The sequence below is a fragment of the Triticum aestivum genome, chromosome 2A, assembly GCF_018294505.1.
Source record: "Triticum aestivum cultivar Chinese Spring chromosome 2A, IWGSC CS RefSeq v2.1, whole genome shotgun sequence".
NCBI classification, from domain to species: domain Eukaryota; kingdom Viridiplantae; phylum Streptophyta; class Magnoliopsida; order Poales; family Poaceae; genus Triticum; species Triticum aestivum.
In genome coordinates, this window is record NC_057797.1 from 695,815,376 (window position 1) to 695,831,272 (window position 15,897).

Below are 15,897 nucleotides of genomic sequence, written 5' to 3' on the forward strand. Positions count from 1 at the left end.
AGAGCGCTATCTGAAGAAAAACATTATCTCTATGACAACTAAAGAACTTGTCACTATTCAGACTGAGATTAAGAAACTCAGTGATGACTTTGACGCATATCGCGCTGATTGGCTTGGAGCCAAGGTTCGTTTTGTGAAACTTGTGGATAACTTCACTTCCAATGTTGCAGCCCCAACGCAACAAGAAATTCCTCAGGCTGAAGCATCTGCTCAGCCTACTGAAGAAAATGCCAGCACCGTTGATGACAATCAGGCTGCTGAAGATAATGTGAGTTCCAGGGCTGATGACTGCATTCCAGCCGCTGAAGAAATTGCCAGGGAACCCACTAGTGGTGTGCCTGAAGAAACTGAAGAACTCAGGGCGACTGCATCAGTTGTGCTTGAAGAAAATCAACCAGATTCTTTAGGTGCTCCTGCACCAACTTCAACTTCAATCCTTCCATCTGCATCAGATGTGAAGAAGACCAAGGCTGCAGAGCGTGCTGCAGTGAAGAAAAGGAAAGCATCAGCTGCTTCAGATTCTTCAGCTCCGAAGAAAATGAAGCCTATGACAAGTTCATTTGCAAATCCGATTGATGTTGTTCCCATCTCAACCAGACCATCAAAGGACCTTGTTCCTTTTGATGAAGAATATGTGATCCCCAGCGGATCTGATGAAGAAACTCCTTCTGCTGCTTCGTCTGAACCGTTGGATGAAGAAATTGAAGTGGATGCGATCCCTTCAACACCTATCATCTCCTCGCCTATGCCTCAGTTCACAGCTGAAGAGGCTGGCGTTGAAGAAATGGAAGATGAAGATGTGGACATTGGTTGCTCCACACCTGTTATCAGTGATGAATTCTGGGAAAGTCAGCATCCAAACTCTCCAATGTTCACCCCTCTACAGCAAATTCCTCAGTCCCCCACACAAAATGTTCACATGGGCTCTAAAGAAACTCATCCCATTGCGTCTTCCCATGAGGAAATTCCAGCCACTAGTGCTGAAGAAACTACTGCTGCTGAACAACCAACGACGCAGACTGCCACTGAGGAGGAACCAGAAATTCCTCAGCCTGAAGAACCTGCGATTGAGATTCCCGAGGTCGTGATGCAACTCACTGACACTCCTCTGCCGAAGCCAAAGGATCCATTCTCACGCAAGCAAAAGTTCAAGGCTGATGATATCTTCGGTGAGCACGTATTCTTCGAAGATTACAACCCATATGACTCTGCTTGCATTAGGAAGAGGCGTTTCTGGACTGCTAGTCAAGCCAATTTCTATTCCTTAGTGCTGTTCAACAAGGAGAAGATCTTCTACCATGAGCATATTCCTCACATGGATATGGAATCTCTGCCGTGCTTCACACTGGATGTCTGAAAACACTCACTACACTGCACCAGCCTCTGAATTGCTTCGTGCTCTACCACTCAGTCCTCCCCTTGAAGAAGCTCGCTGCATCTACAGTGAACCTAAGCTCACACATCATTACATGCAGGTGCTGATGAAACCTTTGAAACCAGGTCAGGCACCAAGAACCAAATTCCTCGTGAAGGAATTGTTGTACGTGCCCAGAACTGTCTATCGTATTCTTACGAGGACAATCAGTCCCATCAAAGGCCACGACTCATCTGATGAGGAAATTGTTGGCATCATGAAGAATCTAGTATTCAACATCGTTCATGGCATTCCTGTAAATTATCACGATTTCTTCATGAGGACTATGGCCAATGTTGCACTGTCTCCGTTTGAGCTGAAGCCTTATGCACCTTGGATCATGAGATTCCTCAGGACAAGGTCTTCACTCAACTACAAAGCTGATTTCCAGAATCACCTCAGCTACTTGCCCCCCATTGAAGTCCTCAAGTAGACATATTCCTCAGTTGATGGAAAGGGCAAGGCACCAGCTGTAATAGATGAGGGCATTCGTCCATTGGATGGTCAGTTTTGCAAAGCTACATCTTATTCCACCAATGATGACTCTGCCAATGCACCCAAGTCCACTCCTCAAGCCACTGCTCCGCGCGTGATGACTGGCCGTGAATTTCTGCTTAGTCTTCACCAGAAGGTGGATCGAAATCACAAATGGGTTAAGCGTCAGTTTGGTTCACTTCTTCACAACATGACTGCCACACACAATGCAGTGAAGAAAAACCACTACTACCTCCATCAAGTCTTCGGTCGCACCTGTGCAATCCTGTCACATATGTATGGTGAAGAAGATCTGAAGAACATGGGTCTCAATGAAGATTTTGACTGGTCTGCACCTCCACCGAAGAAATTCAAGAAGTTCAAGGTTCCTTCTCCGGTGGCCAGCTCATATTCTTCATCACGCGACACTGATGAACATGAAGATTTGGATGACACCGCGGCAGGCCCTACATCAACAAACGACCCCAACAACGCTGGCGCTCCTTCATCAACATGATTATCCTCAGGGGCGTTAGTCCTCATTTTTGATCCTTTTGGTCATTCGATGACAAAGGGGGAGAAATATGAGCTAGTCTTCAAGCGGGTCTACTATATGGGCATTTTTTTGCTAAGTTACAACTCTCGTTCTTCTGAAACTTTATTGGATCAAGTTGTAATCTTAAACCCGATGGTGCTCTGATACTTTTGATGCACTGTGCTCTGATACTTTTGATGCACTATTCTGCATGCTTATTCCTCGTTAATATTATTGCACACATGCTGAATTTCATCAGGCACCATATTTCATCATGCATTTCAAATTCTTCATATTATATATTAAATGCGTGTATGAATTACAAGATATAGGGGGAGATCTCCATGATTCAACTCTTCAAGTGTGCATTGCTTCAAAAGCAAATTCCTCACTATGCACATCTTCAGGGGGAGTTCTTCTATATCTTGCAATCAAATTCCTCAATATCAATATTTACACTTCATATGTTTATCCCCGTTGAAAACTTAACCTATATTGTCATCAATCACCAAAAAGGGGGAGATTGTAAGTGCATCTAGTGCCCCTTAGTGATTTTGGTGTATTGAAGACTTATAGGTTAAGGGACTAATGCGTTTGTGAGTGTACACAGGCCTATAAGTCTATGAGGAGTTTGCTATTTACAGGAAAAGTCGACCCCTAAAAATGAATCTCTTCGACTGAAGATTTTGGTATTTCTGAAGACTTTCATGAAGACTTTAAAAGTGAAGAAAACGGTGTGACCGTGAAGACTTGGTATTCATTCGAGGAATATGAAGCGTGAAATCTTTTGTTTTCGTAGTTTCATTTTCTCTTTCTTGAGTCATAGGAAACACCGTACTGTTAAAGGGGGTCGAGGAAATACTAAGGAAAAATTTCCATGTGATGCTCAACTCAAAATCCTACACCTACCAATACCTTCGAGTGAAGCCATTGGAAATCTCATACAGTTCAGTCAATTTCTTCAGTGACAGAGACGAAGTTCTTCTGCTCTCTGAGGAATTTGTCCTTACTGAGGAGTTAGGAATTCGCCAGTGCGGATTGCCTACACAGTGAGGAACATGATAGCCCTGAGGTTTTTGCTACTCTAAATTCCGACCGTTGCTGTGCTATGCGCTAGCTGTCCCAAAATATCTATCCACCTAACGATCATATCATTGAAGGGCATTTATGTCTTATCATGTCGGGCTGCTCCCTAGGCTATAAATAGCCGCCCCCTACAACCACTAGCTAGTTGGCTGCTCCGAGAGAAACTGACACTTGTCATTTGAGAGCAACCCATCTTCTGAGGACTTTGAGCGAAAATCATCAAGTGAGAAAAAACCAAAAACCCAAAACCCAAACACCTACAAACCCCAAGTGATTGAGCATCACTGAAGAGATTGATCCTGAGTGGATCCGACGCTTGTTACCTTTGAAGACCGTGCTTCTTCCAGACGGTTAGGCATCATGGTCTAGAGCATCCAAGAGGAATTGTGGATCGCCGAGTGACCGAGTTTGTGAAGGTTTGGAAGTCGCCTGAAGACTTACCACGAGTGATTGGACGAGGTCTGTGTGACCTTAGTTCAAGGAGAATACAGTGAGGACTGGGTGTCTTGGACTAATTGTCCTTGACTGGGTGTCCGAAACTGTGTGTCCTCGAGTTTAAATACTCAGCCGCTCCAACCAGACGTACAACTGAGACAGCAGTTGGAACTGGTCTACCAAATCATTGTCTTCACCAAGCTTACTGGTTCTATTCCCTCAACTCTTCCATTTCCTCATAACTATGTTGTGTGTTTGTTCATATCTATGTTTGAAGACTTTGACTGAAGACTTTCTCAATTTCCTCAGTTCAATTTCTTCAGTCTGTTTGTCTTCATCCTGTGTTATCCTGTGATTATGCTTCCTGTACTCTGTGCCTATCTTCATTTCATCATGATGACTATGCTTGTATTCTGTTATGTTTACTTTTGAGTACTTATTCCGCTGCTAGTAGTTCTTCGCTAAGGAATTTCCTCACCGGCAAATTCCTCAGTGAAGAATTTCATAAAAATCGCCTATTCACCCCCCCTCTAGTCGATATAATGCACTTTCAACTACAAGAAAACCTCTATTAAAAGCTCAAATAGATACTCACATTTGTTGATCAAAGTCAAAAGGTAAACTATTATTGGTACAAACTTACGAATGGGATCGAACATATAATAAATGACGCTAGAGTACTCGCTGTTCTGGAGGCATCGCTCGCACGGGTCGTTTTTAACCGTTGGATGGAGCTACCCGAGATGCAACAGTGCTTCCTTTGGCTGCTGGCGTCGGGTCAGCCGTCCTTTTTTCCACGTTCGTGACTGCTTCAGAAGTGGATGACGGGTGGGGTCGTGAGCCTATGGGGGCCATCGAGCAGAGGGAGGGTTTCCCTGGAGCCTACGTGAAGACAGAGCACAGAAGCGAGCGAGCGAGCAGCAAAAGAAAAAGCGAAGCGACAATGCCTGTGACCTAACCCGCGTCTCCCCCGCGACCCCCGCAGGCGCCACCGTCTCCTCTCCTTTCCTTGCCTTCACCGGCCACCGACGACCTCCCAGCCCTCCTTCTCCGCCTTGTCGCCTTGGCCACCTTGAGCTCGAGGGGGAGCAACCAGATGCGCCTCGTCCGTGTCGCGTGGTGGCCCAGATGCTGCCGCCTCGTGCTCTTCCGGTGCCCGTCTCCCCCGTCTACGGCCGGAGTGTTGGGGAACGTAGTAATTTCAAAAAAATTCCTATGCACACGCAAGATCCATCTAGGTGATGCATAGCAACGAGAGGGGAGAGTGTTGTCTACGTACCCTCATAGACCGTAAGCGGAAGCGTTATGACAACGCGGTTGATGTAGTCGTACGTCTTCACGATCCGACCAATCCTAGCACCAAAGGTACGGCACCTCCGCGACCTGCACATGTTTAGCTCAGTGACATACCGTGAACTCTAGATCTAGCTGAGTGTCGAGGGAGAGTTTCGTCAGCAGGATGGCGTGATGATGGTGATGATGAAGTTACCGATGCAGGGCTTCGCCTAAGCTCTACAACAATATGACCGAGGTGGAAATCTATGGAGGGGGCACCGCACACGGCTAAACAATCAACTTGTGTGTTCTAGGGTGCCCCCTGCCCCTATATATCAAGGAGCAAGGGGAGGGGGCAGTCGGCGTCATAGGGTACGCCCCAAGGGGGGAACCCTATTCCTACTATGAGTAGGTTCCCCTTTTCCTAGTACAACTACCTAGCGGCAGACGATTTTTTGAGCCTTGCCGACGATCAACGGTTGTTGTTGCTGGGCCCACCTGTCACATCGAAGATTGACACCGACATCAAGACCGGTGCTGAGACTGAGACCGGCATCGAGACCGGCGATGAGATTGAGACTGGCGCCGAGACTAGCGGAGCCGGTATAGAACTGAAAGCAAAGAGGCAACGATGCCAAAACCAGCTCATGACTACTAGACTGGTGGTCACAGAGGTGGACGACGACATTTTTGAGCCAAAAGCGCCCGCGGAAGCGCGCGCGTGCGACGACAATCAAATAGGCTGCATCGTACGGGCAACCGCCACCATCAACAATGAGAAACTACTATAATATGAGGCCCTCCCTCCTAAAGAAGTTGCACCAGATATTCTTGTTCCCGGGCCAGGATGAAAAGGAATATAAAAATCCAAATAAAGACCCAACAATGAAGAAGATAAACCAACACGCCATGACCAAGTTTAGCGACGCGTTGGACGCCTGAAAAGCAAGGGTGAAACATCGACTCGTCAACAAAAAGGAACCCTACTCCGAGATTGTAAAGGATAATCTGACAATCACGGAAGAGCAGTTTGAAATATTCAAGGCGGCTTGCGAGGCCGAAGCTGCCAAAAAGAAGTCAAAGTACATGAAGGGGCTTCAAGAGAGGAACATGGGGTGCAACCACCTCGGAAGCCGTGGTTACGGCGGGAAGAGGTCCAAATGTGCCAAGGAGGACGCGGAACACGAAAGTCTGGGAATCCCAGACCCCTTGGCGTACTTCACCGTCCCGCAGGAGCGTTACATCCTCAGGGCCCGATACCATTGGGACCCAGTCAAGAAGGTTTTCGAGACGAACCCGGTCAGGACGGAGTTCATGAGACTGCTAGTAATTTTAGTTTCTGATCAATTTGACTACATGTTTAGTCATATTTGTAAACGATCCTTATTCCTTTTGTAGAGAGAGCAGCAAAGGATTGAGGCCGAAAGCGACTCGCCGTCTGAAGCGTTGGCGAGGCCCAAGTGGGACACCCTATTCAATCGGGCATTGAACATATTGAAAGGACTCTCGGTGGACACTCGGCCGTCGTATGGACGCGTGCACGGTGTGGGAGACGGCTCCACGTGGAAGAAGTACTAGCGTGAGACCACAGAGGAGAGAAAGGAAAGACGGAGGTTAACTGAAGAAAACATCGACAAGAAGGTTGAGATTGCGGTTGAGAAGAAATCAGCTGAGACAGTCACAACAGTGTACGCTACCGCAAAACAGGCGATTGCAGATATGTCTGGTGTCTTGGTTCCGGCCGTTCTTAGTTGGAGGAGGCAAAATCCAGAAAAAAACGCGGCGGACTTTTCCTTTGCTAACTTCTTTAGGTGCAGCTCAACTAGCATTGCACCAGCACCTGCTCCTGCTCCTGCACCGGCTCCCGCACCTACTCATAGCAGCCCGTCCTTCGTCTCCAATGTGCTCGGTGGTGCTTCGTCTTTGGCTGAGCTCGACGCCCTCACGGTATCTGTCACACCGGCCCTCTTCAATAAATGTATAATCTCCCATTTCTGTTGTCTTTAAGATGTCTCACGTCACAGACATGTCTTTGCAGGCCGACGTAACCTCGTGCACCATATTGTACACCACCGGCGACTAGAAGGTGGACATGGGGAAGGCGACGATAATGAAGCCGAAGGAACCATTATTCCACGGCCGTTCGATCCCCCCGGACGTCTTCAAGGTTTCCATGGCCAGTGTCAAACCGGGCCACGAGAATTTGGCTCCTCCGGTATTAGGGGCGATGACGACGAGACCCCGCGGCGGCTTGGTGGTTGCAATGGGTGGGTCCTGTTGTGGTCAAAGAGTCTGCTTCGTCTAGAGGAGGCCGTGAGCACACCCACGAGCATGCAGCCTCAGAATGTATGAACATCAACACCCCACCTACCCAATTAGCGTCAGTTGTCGTGCTAGGTGATAGTGGACGGGGTGAGGAAGAGGCTCCATTAGTCGCTGATGACGTCGCCATAGATGAGGATGAGGATGACGATGACACTCAACAGTATCTCAATACTGGCCCCTATGATGAGTACTCAGGGTTTAAGCGTCTTGAGTCGGTGCCTGAATTGCCGCCTCCGGAGGCTGAACGTATTATAGACGAACTTCCAGTAGGAAAGAAGCATATGAAGAGACTGAGGAAAGGCAACAAAGCTGCTTCTATGATCCAGCCGCCTTAGTAGCCTTGGGTTCAAGACCGTATACCTATACCCGGTGCAGCAAAATGGCATATCCCCGGTGAACCAATCCTACCTAAGGCAGCGTTAGAGGCCATACATGGCGATCTAAGGGGACTTCATGACGATGTGCTGCGGAGAGAGAAAAGCCCCATCGCCTCGAAAAATCCAGGATACCCACTCTACGTGGTTAACGTGCCACGGCAAAGGTCGTACATCCACACATGCCCCGCGGACAAGTTCTTCCTTCGATTTGATTACATCTTTGACATGGTTCACTTGAAGAAGCTGGATTTTACATTTGTCTGCCTTTATGCCTTGTACATGAACTACATCACCGGGATTGAGTAGATACCTTATACGTGTGTCACTGACCCGTACTTCATGCACGAGGGCTTCTTGGCAGTCTGCGCAGAGCACCGTGAATATGCGAGGGACTACATCGCCAATTTCATGGTCGCCAATAAGGACAAGGAGGCGACTCTCGTGCCTTATCATCCCGTGTAAGTCATTGACGTGGATATCCTTCCATCGGTTTCAATCATTCATTTGCATGGTGGAGGCTAATTAATTTGAGGTGTACTTATTTTGCCCAATGGCGGGCACGCCGTCCTCATCATCCTCTACCCCCGATACTCCCACGCTCTTTACTTGGACTCGTCGAAGAAAATGAACAAAAAGGATTACACCCACATCAAGTCTGTTCTCGATAGTGCTATCTTTTACTACGGCGTACGGGGTGGAGAGGTCAAGGACAAGAAGAAAAGGGACGGCTGGCCCGCCTTCGGCCATAAGGCCGACTTCTGCTGCATCGAGCAACCGAGTGATACTCTTAGTGATGGATTCCATGTCCTACACCACATGCTGGAGTACAAACGGGATCAGCAGAACCTTCGCATGTCACCTAAATCCGGGGATGCCCATATTCTGCAATGGGAAAAGAACGTAGGAGATATCTTGGATCATCGACTTCGAGGTAAGTTCTATCACATCCACCCTGAACTTGCCCAAGTCATCGTGAAGGAGGTCCTCGACAAAGCAGGTCTGTTCTACGAGGAAGAGCAAATGTCGCAGGAAGATGTCCGAATACGCGTAGCCGCTCAGCGTCTCGACCTGAAGCCTTGCACTAAGCTCGGGGACTATCTCCCTGACTTGGATGGATGGAATTACATGTTGGAGTGATTGACATGTGTCTGTTTAGTCCGTACTTTCTGAATGACGAAACTTTGAGTTATGCACAGTGAAACTTTATTTGTGACGTAATTAAACCGTCCTCCTCAACTAGCGAAGATCACTCTAGTTAGGGCATTTTGGGTACGATGAACTTTGTTATTTATGCTTATGATATGTTGCTTTTATTTTTGCCAAGTCTGTCTCTTTCTGTTGCTCAACTATGTATGTTGCATATCATCGACTCATGTGACGGTGCAGGAGCATAGATCATCGATGACGAAGAAGTGCAATGCCAGGAGTATACAACGAGTGGCCGGAGTGTCAGGCCCAGGTGTACCGGTTTCCGATTTCCGAGCGATAGCCAGTAGTTAGTTTAGGTTCATGCTAATGTGAGAGAGGGATACGAACACATGTACTGCATAGTTCCGCTCTCACTCATAGTAATAGCTCTTCTCGCGTATATCATTGTTTAGATGGATGACGATGTTGTTGCTAGTAATCGAGACTTGTATCACTATTTTTGAGATGATGACGAGAGACCACTTTGTGTTGGATGATGATTATGATGATGACATGGTTTGATGCTATGATTACAATTGTATGTGTATGATATGCTAAAGATTATTGTATAAAGCCTGTTCAAATACAAAACAAATATATAGAAAAAAACAAAAACTAATAAAACTAATAGTAGCAGGGAGAATAAAGTTAGCAGCACCACGCTCTTACCAGTAGCGCGCCCAAGTTAAAAGTGTTGCAACTATTAGCAGTAGCGCGTTGAACTAAAGCTCGCTGCTGCTAGCCATGTATAGCAGTAGCATGGGGCTACACGCGCTACTGATACATGTTAGTTGTAGCGCCGTATCAGTAGTGCGGGACCCCGCGCTACTGATACACCAAATAGCCATGCTACTGCTAGGCTTTTCCCTAGTAGTGCCAGTGTACTTGTACCAGACCTTCCACGGCTTCGCCTGCGTGTACCATAGCGTCATTTTCCTGCTCTCTTTGGGGAGGAATATTTTCACGAACTTGTCGGGGATGATCTGCAGTTGCAGGTCGATCACAATCAGTTAGAGATCAATGCAATTTTAGAATATGAGTATCGAGAGAAGAAACTGGATTCATTAATTACCATGAAGCACGAGGCATAGACATCTTTTGTGCTTTATTGCCTTGACGGTGAAGGGCCTCATGGATTTTAACCTTTGCGCCCTCTCCATGGCGTCTTCCTTCTCCCTTTGAGTTACTGGACGCCTCTGTTGCGTTAATCCCGGCCTCCTCGTAACCTTGACGAGAACTAGTATAAAAAGATGCAGACTATATATATCAGGATACTGCACTTCAAGTTTATTCTACTTAGTACTAGAAGGTTGCTTTACAGGAAGGAAGGAAGAAAGAAGATTTACCTCTGCCAGGTTGGTTTTCACCATTGCTCTTGTTGAATATCATGAACTGAGCCTCCATACCATATTTGTTACCAAAATATTTGTGCCTGCACATGGATTCTGGCGTGAATACATATGTATGAACTATACGCGGGCAAAGTTCATTAGCTCGATGACAAGAGCATATAGATAGGAATAATTTTATAGTATAAGACCAGTGCTATATCTAGCTACTAGAGTCAAGATTGACACACCATCTAAGTCATCTCAACCAATATATATGTGTGCGTACATGTAAAACAAGTACTACTCATTTTGAAATAGATTCGATCGAAGGCTTCTTCTTAGTTACCTACCAAATTTCCACTTCATGCTGCCCCTTTAGAAGGTCTTTTAGATGTTGAAACGACAGACCTGGTATAAAAAAATTAAGGAGCAGCAGAGCTTTTACCCTCAGCTTTGGACTCCTTGGATGTTCGACTGGCCAACTCTACTTACAATGGATGTGCACATATGTTAGCTAAATAACAAGAGCCTATGAATCATTTGACAACATTTATCCATCACAACAGTTAATTTGAATTCAATCCATTAGATGGTTATTCGTAATTACCTACAAAATTTTTACCTAATGATGCTACCTTATAAGTTGAATCACCAAATGGAGACCTTATCTCCTCAGCCTTGGACTTCTTGGGTGGACGATGCTCAAATTCTTCTTACAGTTTGATGTGCACATAGGCAATGGTTAGCTCAATAACAAGAGTATAAGAATCATTTTACAACATCAAGCCATCTCATACCAATATATACGTAAAAGGTACTAGAAGTACTAAATATTTTGAAATCGCTGGATCGAAGGGTTCTTCTTAATTACCTGCCAAATTGTCGCTTGATGCTGCTCCCTCAGAAGTAGGATCACCAGATGGAGCTTCAGAATTTTTCCACTTTGCGAGCTTGGACTTGCTAGATTGGTCCACTTCTACCATGATATCATCAACCTTCTTGAACCTAGCCCTCTTCCTAACAAAAAAACCATCCTCAGTCTTTTGGCAATACTCCTGTTGTTATTGTGTTGGTTCCAGCGCATCATCCCTGCACATGCAAGCTTCACTGTCTTCTTTTAATGCATCTTCCTATTCCTCTGCCTCTTCTTCTTCTGAAGCATCTTCTTTTTCTTCTGAAGCTTTATTTTGTGGTGTACCAACTGCACTGGTGTTAGTGTGAGCGTCTTCTTCTTCTGGGGAAGTACCATATGCATTGGTGCTAGTGAGACCTTTCTCTTCCTCTATAGTCACGTAGATGTCCTTGTATTGTGGCTAGGAGAGAGATGCATACGGATCCTCGCAAGACGATTGGATGAAAACCGTCTCTAAGAACTGTGACTGCCCACCGTAACGGAATACTAGCAGCCAGCCATACCCGACACAATGGTCCGAGAGGAACTCCTTCCATCCACGCGCAAAGCGTATCTCCCCGGAGATTTTAGCCAGCTCTATGGGCCATTTATTCCTGCTTGTACCTCTCAGGAGAACCATTCATGTACACTCTTCCAAGTATTTGTGGAATCCTACTAGAATTTTCTGCAACATATGTCATCATACAAATTAATTAGTAATGGGTGAACATGTCGAGCACAACCCAAACATGCATATATGGCATTTAACCTTGCCTTCCTATAGTCCAACCCAAGCCATCAGCCACTACTCAATTGCCCTTAACTTTTGCAGAAATGTTACATATGTCTCCTTTATTTACAACCTAAATGTTTTTGTAAATACAAAAGATATCAACTTTCATGAAGTAGTTTATATTTTGGATATGCTATCTCTTGTATCCTTATGAATGGTAGAAAACATTATATAGTCCATGTTTGAAACATATTAATCAATAATTGCACCAAGAATCTATTGGGTGGAATATACTATATATGTAACTCTATCAAATTAGAGAGCACCATTCCTAAAAGTGAACCACAATGGAAAAGATAATCTTCACAGCAATCATGCAAAATATGGTAGGTAAAAATAGAATAGCTAAAATGTGTTAGTCTCTTTGTTTATTAATATGATGTAGACAACCTACCACTTGTTCCATAAATGAATGGGATATAAACGCCCTAAAGAAGTGGGGGTAATTTTTTTATCATTCCGGTCCTTCTCATCCCTTTTCTTCGACTCCTCTTCCTCTTTATCAATCTCCTTCCTTACCTTCTGCTCAATTATCTCCATTGGCTCCTTCTCTTTCCGAATATCTGGCTGCTCCTGATCGTCTTTCTCATTCTCATTATCCTCTCTTTCCTTATGTGACTTCACATTCTTCACATTTCCCTTTCTTTTCCTCCGATCCTCCCTCTCCTTCTCCTCATCATCCTTCCTAACAACTCTCGTTTTCTTCTCTTTCTCCTCCTTGTATTTAGCCATCTTCCTCTTTGAGGAATTTTTCTTCTCCTCTGTTTTCTTATCACCTTCATCTTTATTTTTCTTTCTTTTCTCTTTTGTATTCACATTTTCATCTTCCTCTTCCTTTACTTTAACATTTTTCTTATTATCTACCAAGCCCATAGTGCTATACCGTTACTTATGATGTACCATGATTGGACCTTTACTGACGGCAAGTACTCCTCCCTTGGCAATACAATATAAGGTATATGATGCATTAGCATAATACTTTGCAATGGTAACAATGACATATAATACCACTCAAGTTTCACTTGAGAGTTGAATCTATGTATGAAACACTTTCCAAGTTTGGATTTTTCCTATGACTATTCGATGACTATTCCAAATTGTATTAGTTATTTTCAAGAACACTCCTACAAAGGTCCTTTTATTATAGATCTAACAACCAACATTAAAATAATTTCCATATAACCTCTTTGGGGAAGAAAGTAGAACACTATTTATCCCATATTTATATTCAAATGTTTGACACGCATGTACACATCATACACCAATGCTAGGAATATATATAGGGTGGCCACATGCATAATATTTTTGGGAGGCACACTTGCACATTTTTATATATTCATGTAGCTAAATAATTCGGTTTTGATACATTGTCCAATCAATCCACTAATAGGCCTTCATGTGCTCCCCATGTTTATCCTTCTAGAGGATTTGCCAAACAAATATATTTTTCTTGATGAGGTTTACAAATTTGATGATTCCATTATGAAAATTTAGTAAACCAAGAAACATGCACATATTGTGTTGATATATTACCATCCCTGTCTCGAGACAAGAAAGGTATGGCCCAACAAGTAACCCCACAGTTATCACAAGAAAAAAATGTGGCATTGTACTAACCTACAATATTTTAATAAAACTAAATATAACATTATGAACTAATTTTTTTCCTAGTGGGGTTCTTTCTTCCATATATATAGGGCATTAGATCATTCTTCCCACATGGCCAAATTTCCAATGCGACGATGATCACACCAACACCATTGTTGTGTGTTGCACAAGAATATATGCCCCCCTCCCTCAAAGTGTCAAGACGGATACATCAATCTTATCAACAAAAACTCTAGTTATATCCCACATGTTGATCTATGCTCTACTAAAATATTTACGAACAACAAACTTGGATACACTTGTCCTTGAGTTGGGAATAACAAAAGCATGATGCACACTAGGTTTATAGAATAATAAGGTGAGACATAATCATACCAATGTGCCAAAGATCTAACTGTGCTAGCATATATAGGATATACTATAAGGCTTACCAACGTTGTAAATTGATTTAAATCTAGATCGATCTGAATACCAGAGCTCTTCAAGGGGCATCTGTTTCAACGAAGAAGCCGAGAGTAGAGGACGATGTGATTTAGATGAAGGCAGCATGGTTGGTTGCCGCGACGGCGGCTCAATGGACTTTGCAAGATTTGGTGTTTATAAAGGGGGTCGGAAAGGGGAAAACCCTAGGTCTTGAAAGGGGTGGGACTTGGGAGAAGAAATGAAAGTCCAGTGTTAATTTTTCGAGGCCCATCATCATCAAATGGAACAATATCAATCTCGCTAGGCCCAATTCTAGGCCTGCTAGTTTTTCCTGGCAATACTTTTAGTGAGGGTCTATGTTAGGCCCGTTGGTTGAGGGTGTTCCGTAAAAGGTCAATCTATAGTATTTTATATAAAATCTTTAGGCAAAATAAGTTGATTTACGTTCATCTAGTATGTATTATTAATTTTGACTATTGGTTGCTAAACTAAGTTGTATTTAAAAAGGCAAGCTTGTTTTTATGACATTTTAGAAAATATATTTTGATATGGGATCGTGTTCTCTAGCAGAAATTACAGAGCGTCGATCAAACCAATAGAAGTTTTGTCGTATTTTCCCCACCAGTTTTTTTATTCTAGTGTAAAAAAGGAGGTCGATGAGAGTTATTTTTTCATATAAGCAATATCATAACATTATGATGTAGTGTACAATACACTTTTCTATGAAAGTGTTTTCATGTATAGTGTTGCCGAAAGGTTACATTGGTAATGATATTATGTATTTAAAAATAAAATAAGACCATTTTTTATAGATAATGATGGCTTGCAAGTACACATGCTTTAGTTGTAGCCTTTATGAAGTAGAAGTGTTGATCCCATAGGGAGAACATGAATTGAACTTTTGTCCCTCATAGATACTCATGAAAATGTGCTTGCAAGTAAATTGTAAAATCAAATAAAAATGAGGGCGGAAGTATAATGATTCTGAGTATAGTGTGGATTAGTGTTAATGACACAAAAGAGTGGCACCCCGGCTTAGAGGAACAGGAACACCCTGTATTCCAGCCCTGAGATCAAGTCTTCTAGAATACGGCACTGCTTGACATAGAATAGAACAACTCTTTATTACAAATAATATGGGTACCAAGGTTCTAATATTGCAAAGGTTACAGGGGCATGACGACACTACACCTGCTAAGGTAGCTCTATGCTAGCAGCGGAACAACAACAATGGTGATGAACTCCACTCCGTAGGGACTCTGGCTAGGACACATACTAGCTTGAAAACTCTGGATCCTCGACAAGTAATCACTCACGACATCACCTGCAATTTGGCATGACACGCCAGGTGAGTACTTTGAATGTACTCACAAGCTCACAATAACCAAAGAAATCAAGAAAAACAACATCATGGCATTTACAGGTTTATTATCAATGAGATACATGATACTACTAGAACAATATGAGGGTGAGCATGGCATATACATGTTACGCATGATATGAACATGATGATGCTAGCACTAGCATGAGAGCGAGTCAATGTTTAAGGTCTCGTGGACCAACTTACTCATCGCGGAGGTTATCTCACAAACACCATATGTATCAATTGTACTTACCGCTGTGATCATTACATGATCACCTCCTAATCAACCAACACCGGTATCAATGATACTATCGTAATCATCACATGACCACAAGGAGCTCGATCATCATCGCATGACCACATAAGATCAACCAATTT

At 43.9% G+C, this 15,897-nt stretch overlaps 1 pseudogene; it reads right to left on the reverse strand.

Annotated features, from left to right (window-relative positions):
• Positions 1-13,040, reverse strand: part of LOC123191866 (uncharacterized) — a 32,316-nt pseudogene extending 19,276 nt beyond the window's left edge.
• Between the last annotated feature and the right edge of the window lie 2,857 nt (positions 13,041-15,897).